The 14,177-nt window shown below is 38.4% G+C and overlaps 9 non-coding genes across 9 annotated transcripts; all 9 read left to right on the forward strand.

Moving 5' to 3' along the window:
* Positions 1-98: 98 nt before the first annotated feature.
* Positions 99-171, forward strand: TRNAT-UGU (transfer RNA threonine (anticodon UGU)). Its single transcript has one exon. It is a non-coding gene; the product is annotated as a tRNA-Thr (tRNA).
* A 1,537-nt stretch (positions 172-1,708) lies between these two features.
* Positions 1,709-1,781, forward strand: TRNAT-UGU (transfer RNA threonine (anticodon UGU)). The gene has a single exon. It is a non-coding gene; the product is annotated as a tRNA-Thr (tRNA).
* Positions 1,782-3,318: 1,537 nt separating this feature from the next.
* TRNAT-UGU (transfer RNA threonine (anticodon UGU)) lies at positions 3,319-3,391 on the forward strand. The gene has a single exon. It is a non-coding gene; the product is annotated as a tRNA-Thr (tRNA).
* A 1,537-nt stretch (positions 3,392-4,928) lies between these two features.
* TRNAT-UGU (transfer RNA threonine (anticodon UGU)) lies at positions 4,929-5,001 on the forward strand. Its single transcript has one exon. It is a non-coding gene; the product is annotated as a tRNA-Thr (tRNA).
* A 1,537-nt stretch (positions 5,002-6,538) lies between these two features.
* TRNAT-UGU (transfer RNA threonine (anticodon UGU)) lies at positions 6,539-6,611 on the forward strand. Its single transcript has one exon. It is a non-coding gene; the product is annotated as a tRNA-Thr (tRNA).
* Positions 6,612-8,148: 1,537 nt separating this feature from the next.
* TRNAT-UGU (transfer RNA threonine (anticodon UGU)) lies at positions 8,149-8,221 on the forward strand. The gene has a single exon. It is a non-coding gene; the product is annotated as a tRNA-Thr (tRNA).
* A 2,241-nt stretch (positions 8,222-10,462) lies between these two features.
* Positions 10,463-10,535, forward strand: TRNAT-UGU (transfer RNA threonine (anticodon UGU)). The gene has a single exon. It is a non-coding gene; the product is annotated as a tRNA-Thr (tRNA).
* Positions 10,536-12,072: 1,537 nt separating this feature from the next.
* TRNAT-UGU (transfer RNA threonine (anticodon UGU)) lies at positions 12,073-12,145 on the forward strand. The gene has a single exon. It is a non-coding gene; the product is annotated as a tRNA-Thr (tRNA).
* Positions 12,146-13,682: 1,537 nt separating this feature from the next.
* On the forward strand, positions 13,683-13,755 carry TRNAT-UGU (transfer RNA threonine (anticodon UGU)). The gene has a single exon. It is a non-coding gene; the product is annotated as a tRNA-Thr (tRNA).
* The last annotated feature ends 422 nt before the right edge of the window (positions 13,756-14,177 follow it).

A 14,177-nucleotide genomic window follows, 5' to 3' on the forward strand; every position in this document is an offset into this window, starting at 1 on the left:
CAGGAAGCATGGGTTCATTCCTACTTATGACATTCTAAGATTTTTGAAAAAGGAATATAGAATTGGTCAAAAATATTGTGGGACTGTTTCAAAATGCAGGCTTCATAGCTCAGGGGTTAGAGCACTGGTCTTGTAAACCAGGGGTCGTGAGTTCGATTCTCACTGAGGCCAAATTTTCTTAGTAAAGGCTATCGTGAACATCAAACCTTCTGAAAGTGGTTTTTGCCTATGAGAAAGCATCTTTCAACACTTTCTCTTTACAGCCCTCTGAATGCCAAAATCAAAAAGTCGAGATTTTATAGTCCTTTAATCTCACTTCAACAATTAAGCTCTTAACATGACCCAATTCTCTTCTGGTTGCAGAAAATTTTCATCGCCATGTAGGTCACTGTGACTGCATGCTCTTACCCTGGGAGCGAGACCTTGAATGCCACTTTACACAGGTGGGATATACCTTGAATGGAATGTGTTATCAGAACAATACCTATTGCTTGAATCAAAGTTTGATGTCACGCATAATTTTTAAATAATTTTAATGATTTGGGAAATTAAAATCTTGCAGTTTTCACTCTTTCCACCTAGCCCTATTATTCTGCTCTGTAGAAATCGCTTTTTAGTAGTGATCTGATTGTCATTACAGGCAGAATTACAAATATAGATAAAACCTTTTGTATTAATCAAAATGGATCACACCATTCACATTAGATCATGTGCACAACTCACTCAAACCTTTACTTGCAGGATTCCCTTAACACAGGTTAGCACATGCTTGGAGCACACTATCAGACGAACAATGCCTTCTCTCCCGTCTATTGTTTTGAAGCGCTTTTAGTTGCTTGCTTAGTCAAAAAAGATAAACCTTTTTTGTTGATGCTTACGATGATCTTTGGTATCTCACCAAAATCTGCAAGCTGCCGAATGGTTGAGCGGTCTGGGGGACTACGTTCAGGTTGTATGCTCTCCTGGACTTGTGGGTTCAAATACCGCTTCTGGCAGCTCAGTTTTGCTTAAATATTACCCAGGATGTTTTAGCAATTGCTACATGAAAATATTTTCAGAATAAAAAGACCTTCTGGTAAGAATGAAGAAAAAGGATTGTAGTGCCAAGCAGCACGAGGATTACCGAGGCATTAAGAACTGGGGCTTAACATCTTAGTCTAGGCTGATGGTGAAAAGAGCTGTTTTGGAACCATGTTAGTAGAACCAATGTGGCTGTTCTCAAGAAGCTAAATATTCTAGTACATAAGATGCTTTTTAATGGTGAATTGATGTTACTACCAGCTTTCAAATCTGCTTAGGTTTTTTCAACAGGGTTCTATCAGAACATAACTAAAAGAAAAGATATGCACACATACTGGGCTGATGTGAGCGCTTTGCTTTTAAACCTGCAATTTGAATCAAGGAAGGAAAAAGTCCTTCAAAACTTTTTCTGTTCAACCCTCTGACTATTAAATCCTCAACTAATATAAAGCAGTGCTGCACCAGGGAATGAAAAACTGCTCCAGGCTTTATATTTCATCCCAAGAATTGGACTCTTAGCACGACCAAACTTTCTTTGAGTTTCGCAATTTTTTCGACTTGTGTATTTGAGGATGGCCGCATGATCTTTTCAGGAAGCATGGGTTCATTCCTACTTATGACATTCTAAGATTTTTGAAAAAGGAATATAGAATTGGTCAAAAATATTGTGGGACTGTTTCAAAATGCAGGCTTCATAGCTCAGGGGTTAGAGCACTGGTCTTGTAAACCAGGGGTCGTGAGTTCGATTCTCACTGAGGCCAAATTTTCTTAGTAAAGGCTATCGTGAACATCAAACCTTCTGAAAGTGGTTTTTGCCTATGAGAAAGCATCTTTCAACACTTTCTCTTTACAGCCCTCTGAATGCCAAAATCAAAAAGTCGAGATTTTATAGTCCTTTAATCTCACTTCAACAATTAAGCTCTTAACATGACCCAATTCTCTTCTGGTTGCAGAAAATTTTCATCGCCATGTAGGTCACTGTGACTGCATGCTCTTACCCTGGGAGCGAGACCTTGAATGCCACTTTACACAGGTGGGATATACCTTGAATGGAATGTGTTATCAGAACAATACCTATTGCTTGAATCAAAGTTTGATGTCACGCATAATTTTTAAATAATTTTAATGATTTGGGAAATTAAAATCTTGCAGTTTTCACTCTTTCCACCTAGCCCTATTATTCTGCTCTGTAGAAATCGCTTTTTAGTAGTGATCTGATTGTCATTACAGGCAGAATTACAAATATAGATAAAACCTTTTGTATTAATCAAAATGGATCACACCATTCACATTAGATCATGTGCACAACTCACTCAAACCTTTACTTGCAGGATTCCCTTAACACAGGTTAGCACATGCTTGGAGCACACTATCAGACGAACAATGCCTTCTCTCCCGTCTATTGTTTTGAAGCGCTTTTAGTTGCTTGCTTAGTCAAAAAAGATAAACCTTTTTTGTTGATGCTTACGATGATCTTTGGTATCTCACCAAAATCTGCAAGCTGCCGAATGGTTGAGCGGTCTGGGGGACTACGTTCAGGTTGTATGCTCTCCTGGACTTGTGGGTTCAAATACCGCTTCTGGCAGCTCAGTTTTGCTTAAATATTACCCAGGATGTTTTAGCAATTGCTACATGAAAATATTTTCAGAATAAAAAGACCTTCTGGTAAGAATGAAGAAAAAGGATTGTAGTGCCAAGCAGCACGAGGATTACCGAGGCATTAAGAACTGGGGCTTAACATCTTAGTCTAGGCTGATGGTGAAAAGAGCTGTTTTGGAACCATGTTAGTAGAACCAATGTGGCTGTTCTCAAGAAGCTAAATATTCTAGTACATAAGATGCTTTTTAATGGTGAATTGATGTTACTACCAGCTTTCAAATCTGCTTAGGTTTTTTCAACAGGGTTCTATCAGAACATAACTAAAAGAAAAGATATGCACACATACTGGGCTGATGTGAGCGCTTTGCTTTTAAACCTGCAATTTGAATCAAGGAAGGAAAAAGTCCTTCAAAACTTTTTCTGTTCAACCCTCTGACTATTAAATCCTCAACTAATATAAAGCAGTGCTGCACCAGGGAATGAAAAACTGCTCCAGGCTTTATATTTCATCCCAAGAATTGGACTCTTAGCACGACCAAACTTTCTTTGAGTTTCGCAATTTTTTCGACTTGTGTATTTGAGGATGGCCGCATGATCTTTTCAGGAAGCATGGGTTCATTCCTACTTATGACATTCTAAGATTTTTGAAAAAGGAATATAGAATTGGTCAAAAATATTGTGGGACTCTTTCAAAATGCAGGCTTCATAGCTCAGGGGTTAGAGCACTGGTCTTGTAAACCAGGGGTCGTGAGTTCGATTCTCACTGAGGCCAAATTTTCTTAGTAAAGGCTATCGTGAACATCAAACCTTCTGAAAGTGGTTTTTGCCTATGAGAAAGCATCTTTCAACACTTTCTCTTTACAGCCCTCTGAATGCCAAAATCAAAAAGTCGAGATTTTATAGTCCTTTAATCTCACTTCAACAATTAAGCTCTTAACATGACCCAATTCTCTTCTGGTTGCAGAAAATTTTCATCGCCATGTAGGTCACTGTGACTGCATGCTCTTACCCTGGGAGCGAGACCTTGAATGCCACTTTACACAGGTGGGATATACCTTGAATGGAATGTGTTATCAGAACAATACCTATTGCTTGAATCAAAGTTTGATGTCACGCATAATTTTTAAATAATTTTAATGATTTGGGAAATTAAAATCTTGCAGTTTTCACTCTTTCCACCTAGCCCTATTATTCTGCTCTGTAGAAATCGCTTTTTAGTAGTGATCTGATTGTCATTACAGGCAGAATTACAAATATAGATAAAACCTTTTGTATTAATCAAAATGGATCACACCATTCACATTAGATCATGTGCACAACTCACTCAAACCTTTACTTGCAGGATTCCCTTAACACAGGTTAGCACATGCTTGGAGCACACTATCAGACGAACAATGCCTTCTCTCCCGTCTATTGTTTTGAAGCGCTTTTAGTTGCTTGCTTAGTCAAAAAAGATAAACCTTTTTTGTTGATGCTTACGATGATCTTTGGTATCTCACCAAAATCTGCAAGCTGCCGAATGGTTGAGCGGTCTGGGGGACTACGTTCAGGTTGTATGCTCTCCTGGACTTGTGGGTTCAAATACCGCTTCTGGCAGCTCAGTTTTGCTTAAATATTACCCAGGATGTTTTAGCAATTGCTACATGAAAATATTTTCAGAATAAAAAGACCTTCTGGTAAGAATGAAGAAAAAGGATTGTAGTGCCAAGCAGCACGAGGATTACCGAGGCATTAAGAACTGGGGCTTAACATCTTAGTCTAGGCTGATGGTGAAAAGAGCTGTTTTGGAACCATGTTAGTAGAACCAATGTGGCTGTTCTCAAGAAGCTAAATATTCTAGTACATAAGATGCTTTTTAATGGTGAATTGATGTTACTACCAGCTTTCAAATCTGCTTAGGTTTTTTCAACAGGGTTCTATCAGAACATAACTAAAAGAAAAGATATGCACACATACTGGGCTGATGTGAGCGCTTTGCTTTTAAACCTGCAATTTGAATCAAGGAAGGAAAAAGTCCTTCAAAACTTTTTCTGTTCAACCCTCTGACTATTAAATCCTCAACTAATATAAAGCAGTGCTGCACCAGGGAATGAAAAACTGCTCCAGGCTTTATATTTCATCCCAAGAATTGGACTCTTAGCACGACCAAACTTTCTTTGAGTTTCGCAATTTTTTCGACTTGTGTATTTGAGGATGGCCGCATGATCTTTTCAGGAAGCATGGGTTCATTCCTACTTATGACATTCTAAGATTTTTGAAAAAGGAATATAGAATTGGTCAAAAATATTGTGGGACTGTTTCAAAATGCAGGCTTCATAGCTCAGGGGTTAGAGCACTGGTCTTGTAAACCAGGGGTCGTGAGTTCGATTCTCACTGAGGCCAAATTTTCTTAGTAAAGGCTATCGTGAACATCAAACCTTCTGAAAGTGGTTTTTGCCTATGAGAAAGCATCTTTCAACACTTTCTCTTTACAGCCCTCTGAATGCCAAAATCAAAAAGTCGAGATTTTATAGTCCTTTAATCTCACTTCAACAATTAAGCTCTTAACATGACCCAATTCTCTTCTGGTTGCAGAAAATTTTCATCGCCATGTAGGTCACTGTGACTGCATGCTCTTACCCTGGGAGCGAGACCTTGAATGCCACTTTACACAGGTGGGATATACCTTGAATGGAATGTGTTATCAGAACAATACCTATTGCTTGAATCAAAGTTTGATGTCACGCATAATTTTTAAATAATTTTAATGATTTGGGAAATTAAAATCTTGCAGTTTTCACTCTTTCCACCTAGCCCTATTATTCTGCTCTGTAGAAATCGCTTTTTAGTAGTGATCTGATTGTCATTACAGGCAGAATTACAAATATAGATAAAACCTTTTGTATTAATCAAAATGGATCACACCATTCACATTAGATCATGTGCACAACTCACTCAAACCTTTACTTGCAGGATTCCCTTAACACAGGTTAGCACATGCTTGGAGCACACTATCAGACGAACAATGCCTTCTCTCCCGTCTATTGTTTTGAAGCGCTTTTAGTTGCTTGCTTAGTCAAAAAAGATAAACCTTTTTTGTTGATGCTTACGATGATCTTTGGTATCTCACCAAAATCTGCAAGCTGCCGAATGGTTGAGCGGTCTGGGGGACTACGTTCAGGTTGTATGCTCTCCTGGACTTGTGGGTTCAAATACCGCTTCTGGCAGCTCAGTTTTGCTTAAATATTACCCAGGATGTTTTAGCAATTGCTACATGAAAATATTTTCAGAATAAAAAGACCTTCTGGTAAGAATGAAGAAAAAGGATTGTAGTGCCAAGCAGCACGAGGATTACCGAGGCATTAAGAACTGGGGCTTAACATCTTAGTCTAGGCTGATGGTGAAAAGAGCTGTTTTGGAACCATGTTAGTAGAACCAATGTGGCTGTTCTCAAGAAGCTAAATATTCTAGTACATAAGATGCTTTTTAATGGTGAATTGATGTTACTACCAGCTTTCAAATCTGCTTAGGTTTTTTCAACAGGGTTCTATCAGAACATAACTAAAAGAAAAGATATGCACACATACTGGGCTGATGTGAGCGCTTTGCTTTTAAACCTGCAATTTGAATCAAGGAAGGAAAAAGTCCTTCAAAACTTTTTCTGTTCAACCCTCTGACTATTAAATCCTCAACTAATATAAAGCAGTGCTGCACCAGGGAATGAAAAACTGCTCCAGGCTTTATATTTCATCCCAAGAATTGGACTCTTAGCACGACCAAACTTTCTTTGAGTTTCGCAATTTTTTCGACTTGTGTATTTGAGGATGGCCGCATGATCTTTTCAGGAAGCATGGGTTCATTCCTACTTATGACATTCTAAGATTTTTGAAAAAGGAATATAGAATTGGTCAAAAATATTGTGGGACTGTTTCAAAATGCAGGCTTCATAGCTCAGGGGTTAGAGCACTGGTCTTGTAAACCAGGGGTCGTGAGTTCGATTCTCACTGAGGCCAAATTTTCTTAGTAAAGGCTATCGTGAACATCAAACCTTCTGAAAGTGGTTTTTGCCTATGAGAAAGCATCTTTCAACACTTTCTCTTTACAGCCCTCTGAATGCCAAAATCAAAAAGTCGAGATTTTATAGTCCTTTAATCTCACTTCAACAATTAAGCTCTTAACATGACCCAATTCTCTTCTGGTTGCAGAAAATTTTCATCGCCATGTAGGTCACTGTGACTGCATGCTCTTACCCTGGGAGCGAGACCTTGAATGCCACTTTACACAGGTGGGATATACCTTGAATGGAATGTGTTATCAGAACAATACCTATTGCTTGAATCAAAGTTTGATGTCACGCATAATTTTTAAATAATTTTAATGATTTGGGAAATTAAAATCTTGCAGTTTTCACTCTTTCCACCTAGCCCTATTATTCTGCTCTGTAGAAATCGCTTTTTAGTAGTGATCTGATTGTCATTACAGGCAGAATTACAAATATAGATAAAACCTTTTGTATTAATCAAAATGGATCACACCATTCACATTAGATCATGTGCACAACTCACTCAAACCTTTACTTGCAGGATTCCCTTAACACAGGTTAGCACATGCTTGGAGCACACTATCAGACGAACAATGCCTTCTCTCCCGTCTATTGTTTTGAAGCGCTTTTAGTTGCTTGCTTAGTCAAAAAAGATAAACCTTTTTTGTTGATGCTTACGATGATCTTTGGTATCTCACCAAAATCTGCAAGCTGCCGAATGGTTGAGCGGTCTGGGGGACTACGTTCAGGTTGTATGCTCTCCTGGACTTGTGGGTTCAAATACCGCTTCTGGCAGCTCAGTTTTGCTTAAATATTACCCAGGATGTTTTAGCAATTGCTACATGAAAATATTTTCAGAATAAAAAGACCTTCTGGTAAGAATGAAGAAAAAGGATTGTAGTGCCAAGCAGCACGAGGATTACCGAGGCATTAAGAACTGGGGCTTAACATCTTAGTCTAGGCTGATGGTGAAAAGAGCTGTTTTGGAACCATGTTAGTAGAACCAATGTGGCTGTTCTCAAGAAGCTAAATATTCTAGTACATAAGATGCTTTTTAATGGTGAATTGATGTTACTACCAGCTTTCAAATCTGCTTAGGTTTTTTCAACAGGGTTCTATCAGAACATAACTAAAAGAAAAGATATGCACACATACTGGGCTGATGTGAGCGCTTTGCTTTTAAACCTGCAATTTGAATCAAGGAAGGAAAAAGTCCTTCAAAACTTTTTCTGTTCAACCCTCTGACTATTAAATCCTCAACTAATATAAAGCAGTGCTGCACCAGGGAATGAAAAACTGCTCCAGGCTTTATATTTCATCCCAAGAATTGGACTCTTAGCACGACCAAACTTTCTTTGAGTTTCGCAATTTTTTCGACTTGTGTATTTGAGGATGGCCGCATGATCTTTTCAGGAAGCATGGGTTCATTCCTACTTATGACATTCTAAGATTTTTGAAAAAGGAATATAGAATTGGTCAAAAATATTGTGGGACTGTTTCAAAATGCAGGCTTCATAGCTCAGGGGTTAGAGCACTGGTCTTGTAAACCAGGGGTCGTGAGTTCGATTCTCACTGAGGCCAAATTTTCTTAGTAAAGGCTATCGTGAACATCAAACCTTCTGAAAGTGGTTTTTGCCTATGAGAAAGCATCTTTCAACACTTTCTCTTTACAGCCCTCTGAATGCCAAAATCAAAAAGTCGAGATTTTATAGTCCTTTAATCTCACTTCAACAATTAAGCTCTTAACATGACCCAATTCTCTTCTGGTTGCAGAAAATTTTCATCGCCATGTAGGTCACTGTGACTGCATGCTCTTACCCTGGGAGCGAGACCTTGAATGCCACTTTACACAGGTGGGATATACCTTGAATGGAATGTGTTATCAGAACAATACCTATTGCTTGAATCAAAGTTTGATGTCACGCATAATTTTTAAATAATTTTAATGATTTGGGAAATTAAAATCTTGCAGTTTTCACTCTTTCCACCTAGCCCTATTATTCTGCTCTGTAGAAATCGCTTTTTAGTAGTGATCTGATTGTCATTACAGGCAGAATTACAAATATAGATAAAACCTTTTGTATTAATCAAAATGGATCACACCATTCACATTAGATCATGTGCACAACTCACTCAAACCTTTACTTGCAGGATTCCCTTAACACAGGTTAGCACATGCTTGGAGCACACTATCAGACGAACAATGCCTTCTCTCCCGTCTATTGTTTTGAAGCGCTTTTAGTTGCTTGCTTAGTCAAAAAAGATAAACCTTTTTTGTTGATGCTTACGATGATCTTTGGTATCTCACCAAAATCTGCAAGCTGCCGAATGGTTGAGCGGTCTGGGGGACTACGTTCAGGTTGTATGCTCTCCTGGACTTGTGGGTTCAAATACCGCTTCTGGCAGCTCAGTTTTGCTTAAATATTACCCAGGATGTTTTAGCAATTGCTACATGAAAATATTTTCAGAATAAAAAGAAAATTTTCATCGCCATGTAGGTCACTGTGACTGCATGCTCTTACCCTGGGAGCGAGACCTTGAATGCCACTTTACACAGGTGGGATATACCTTGAATGGAATGTGTTATCAGAACAATACCTATTGCTTGAATCAAAGTTTGATGTCACGCATAATTTTTAAATAATTTTAATGATTTGGGAAATTAAAATCTTGCAGTTTTCACTCTTTCCACCTAGCCCTATTATTCTGCTCTGTAGAAATCGCTTTTTAGTAGTGATCTGATTGTCATTACAGGCAGAATTACAAATATAGATAAAACCTTTTGTATTAATCAAAATGGATCACACCATTCACATTAGATCATGTGCACAACTCACTCAAACCTTTACTTGCAGGATTCCCTTAACACAGGTTAGCACATGCTTGGAGCACACTATCAGACGAACAATGCCTTCTCTCCCGTCTATTGTTTTGAAGCGCTTTTAGTTGCTTGCTTAGTCAAAAAAGATAAACCTTTTTTGTTGATGCTTACGATGATCTTTGGTATCTCACCAAAATCTGCAAGCTGCCGAATGGTTGAGCGGTCTGGGGGACTACGTTCAGGTTGTATGCTCTCCTGGACTTGTGGGTTCAAATACCGCTTCTGGCAGCTCAGTTTTGCTTAAATATTACCCAGGATGTTTTAGCAATTGCTACATGAAAATATTTTCAGAATAAAAAGACCTTCTGGTAAGAATGAAGAAAAAGGATTGTAGTGCCAAGCAGCACGAGGATTACCGAGGCATTAAGAACTGGGGCTTAACATCTTAGTCTAGGCTGATGGTGAAAAGAGCTGTTTTGGAACCATGTTAGTAGAACCAATGTGGCTGTTCTCAAGAAGCTAAATATTCTAGTACATAAGATGCTTTTTAATGGTGAATTGATGTTACTACCAGCTTTCAAATCTGCTTAGGTTTTTTCAACAGGGTTCTATCAGAACATAACTAAAAGAAAAGATATGCACACATACTGGGCTGATGTGAGCGCTTTGCTTTTAAACCTGCAATTTGAATCAAGGAAGGAAAAAGTCCTTCAAAACTTTTTCTGTTCAACCCTCTGACTATTAAATCCTCAACTAATATAAAGCAGTGCTGCACCAGGGAATGAAAAACTGCTCCAGGCTTTATATTTCATCCCAAGAATTGGACTCTTAGCACGACCAAACTTTCTTTGAGTTTCGCAATTTTTTCGACTTGTGTATTTGAGGATGGCCGCATGATCTTTTCAGGAAGCATGGGTTCATTCCTACTTATGACATTCTAAGATTTTTGAAAAAGGAATATAGAATTGGTCAAAAATATTGTGGGACTGTTTCAAAATGCAGGCTTCATAGCTCAGGGGTTAGAGCACTGGTCTTGTAAACCAGGGGTCGTGAGTTCGATTCTCACTGAGGCCAAATTTTCTTAGTAAAGGCTATCGTGAACATCAAACCTTCTGAAAGTGGTTTTTGCCTATGAGAAAGCATCTTTCAACACTTTCTCTTTACAGCCCTCTGAATGCCAAAATCAAAAAGTCGAGATTTTATAGTCCTTTAATCTCACTTCAACAATTAAGCTCTTAACATGACCCAATTCTCTTCTGGTTGCAGAAAATTTTCATCGCCATGTAGGTCACTGTGACTGCATGCTCTTACCCTGGGAGCGAGACCTTGAATGCCACTTTACACAGGTGGGATATACCTTGAATGGAATGTGTTATCAGAACAATACCTATTGCTTGAATCAAAGTTTGATGTCACGCATAATTTTTAAATAATTTTAATGATTTGGGAAATTAAAATCTTGCAGTTTTCACTCTTTCCACCTAGCCCTATTATTCTGCTCTGTAGAAATCGCTTTTTAGTAGTGATCTGATTGTCATTACAGGCAGAATTACAAATATAGATAAAACCTTTTGTATTAATCAAAATGGATCACACCATTCACATTAGATCATGTGCACAACTCACTCAAACCTTTACTTGCAGGATTCCCTTAACACAGGTTAGCACATGCTTGGAGCACACTATCAGACGAACAATGCCTTCTCTCCCGTCTATTGTTTTGAAGCGCTTTTAGTTGCTTGCTTAGTCAAAAAAGATAAACCTTTTTTGTTGATGCTTACGATGATCTTTGGTATCTCACCAAAATCTGCAAGCTGCCGAATGGTTGAGCGGTCTGGGGGACTACGTTCAGGTTGTATGCTCTCCTGGACTTGTGGGTTCAAATACCGCTTCTGGCAGCTCAGTTTTGCTTAAATATTACCCAGGATGTTTTAGCAATTGCTACATGAAAATATTTTCAGAATAAAAAGACCTTCTGGTAAGAATGAAGAAAAAGGATTGTAGTGCCAAGCAGCACGAGGATTACCGAGGCATTAAGAACTGGGGCTTAACATCTTAGTCTAGGCTGATGGTGAAAAGAGCTGTTTTGGAACCATGTTAGTAGAACCAATGTGGCTGTTCTCAAGAAGCTAAATATTCTAGTACATAAGATGCTTTTTAATGGTGAATTGATGTTACTACCAGCTTTCAAATCTGCTTAGGTTTTTTCAACAGGGTTCTATCAGAACATAACTAAAAGAAAAGATATGCACACATACTGGGCTGATGTGAGCGCTTTGCTTTTAAACCTGCAATTTGAATCAAGGAAGGAAAAAGTCCTTCAAAACTTTTTCTGTTCAACCCTCTGACTATTAAATCCTCAACTAATATAAAGCAGTGCTGCACCAGGGAATGAAAAACTGCTCCAGGCTTTATATTTCATCCCAAGAATTGGACTCTTAGCACGACCAAACTTTCTTTGAGTTTCGCAATTTTTTCGACTTGTGTATTTGAGGATGGCCGCATGATCTTTTCAGGAAGCATGGGTTCATTCCTACTTATGACATTCTAAGATTTTTGAAAAAGGAATATAGAATTGGTCAAAAATATTGTGGGACTGTTTCAAAATGCAGGCTTCATAGCTCAGGGGTTAGAGCACTGGTCTTGTAAACCAGGGGTCGTGAGTTCGATTCTCACTGAGGCCAAATTTTCTTAGTAAAGGCTATCGTGAACATCAAACCTTCTGAAAGTGGTTTTTGCCTATGAGAAAGCATCTTTCAACACTTTCTCTTTACAGCCCTCTGAATGCCAAAATCAAAAAGTCGAGATTTTATAGTCCTTTAATCTCACTTCAACAATTAAGCTCTTAACATGACCCAATTCTCTTCTGGTTGCAGAAAATTTTCATCGCCATGTAGGTCACTGTGACTGCATGCTCTTACCCTGGGAGCGAGACCTTGAATGCCACTTTACACAGGTGGGATATACCTTGAATGGAATGTGTTATCAGAACAATACCTATTGCTTGAATCAAAGTTTGATGTCACGCATAATTTTTAAATAATTTTAATGATTTGGGAAATTAAAATCTTGCAGTTTTCACTCTTTCCACCTAGCCCTATTATTCTGCTCTGTAGAAATCGCTTTTTAGTAGTGATCTGATTGTCATTACAGGCAGAATTACAAATATAGATAAAACCTTTTGTATTAATCAAAATGGATCACACCATTCACATTAGATCATGTGCACAACTCACTCAAACCTTTACTTGCAGGATTCCCTTAACACAGGTTAGCACATGCTTGGAGCACACTATCAGACGAACAATGCCTTCTCTCCCGTCTATTGTTTTGAAGCGCTTTTAGTTGCTTGCTTAGTCAAAAAAGATAAACCTTTTTTGTTGATGCTTACGATGATCTTTGGTATCTCACCAAAATCTGCAAGCTGCCGAATGGTTGAGCGGTCTGGGGGACTACGTTCAGGTTGTATGCTCTCCTGGACTTGTGGGTTCAAATACCGCTTCTGGCAGCTCAGTTTTGCTTAAATATTACCCAGGATGTTTTAGCAATTGCTACATGAAAATATTTTCAGAATAAAAAGACCTTCTGGTAAGAATGAAGAAAAAGGATTGTAGTGCCAAGCAGCACGAGGATTACCGAGGCATTAAGAACTGGGGCTTAACATCTTAGTCTAGGCTGATGGTGAAAAGAGCTGTTTTGGAACCATGTTAGTAGAACCAATGTGGCTGTTCTCAAGAAGCTAAATATTCTAGTACATAAGATGCTTTTTAATGGTGAATTGATGTTACTACCAGCTTTCAAATCTGCTTAGGTTTTTTCAACAGGGTTCTATCAGAACATAACTAAAAGAAAAGATATGCACACATACTGGGCTGATGTGAGCGCTTTGCTTTTAAACCTGCAATTTGAATCAAGGAAGGAAAAAGTCCTTCAAAACTTTTTCTGTTCAACCCTCTGACTATTAAATCCTCAACTAATATAAAGCAGTGCTGCACCAGGGAATGAAAAACTGCTCCAGGCTTTATATTTCATCCCAAGAATTGGACTCTTAGCACGACCAAACTTTCTTTGAGTTTCGCAATTTTTTCGACTTGTGTATTTGAGGATGGCCGCATGATCTTTTCAGGAAGCATGGGTTCATTCCTACTTATGACATTCTAAGATTTTTGAAAAAGGAATATAGAATTGGTCAAAAATATTGTGGGACTGTTTCAAAATGCAGGCTTCATAGCTCAGGGGTTAGAGCACTGGTCTTGTAAACCAGGGGTCGTGAGTTCGATTCTCACTGAGGCCAAATTTTCTTAGTAAAGGCTATCGTGAACATCAAACCTTCTGAAAGTGGTTTTTGCCTATGAGAAAGCATCTTTCAACACTTTCTCTTTACAGCCCTCTGAATGCCAAAATCAAAAAGTCGAGATTTTATAGTCCTTTAATCTCACTTCAACAATTAAGCTCTTAACATGACCCAATTCTCTTCTGGTTGCAGAAAATTTTCATCGCCATGTAGGTCACTGTGACTGCATGCTCTTACCCTGGGAGCGAGACCTTGAATGCCACTTTACACAGGTGGGATATACCTTGAATGGAATGTGTTATCAGAACAATACCTATTGCTTGAATCAAAGTTTGATGTCACGCATAATTTTTAAATAATTTTAATGATTTGGGAAATTAAAATCTTGCAGTTTTCACTCTTTCCACCTAGCCCTATTATTC

Source organism: Eleutherodactylus coqui, unplaced genomic scaffold (assembly GCF_035609145.1).
Source record: "Eleutherodactylus coqui strain aEleCoq1 unplaced genomic scaffold, aEleCoq1.hap1 HAP1_SCAFFOLD_199, whole genome shotgun sequence".
NCBI classification, from domain to species: domain Eukaryota; kingdom Metazoa; phylum Chordata; class Amphibia; order Anura; family Eleutherodactylidae; genus Eleutherodactylus; species Eleutherodactylus coqui.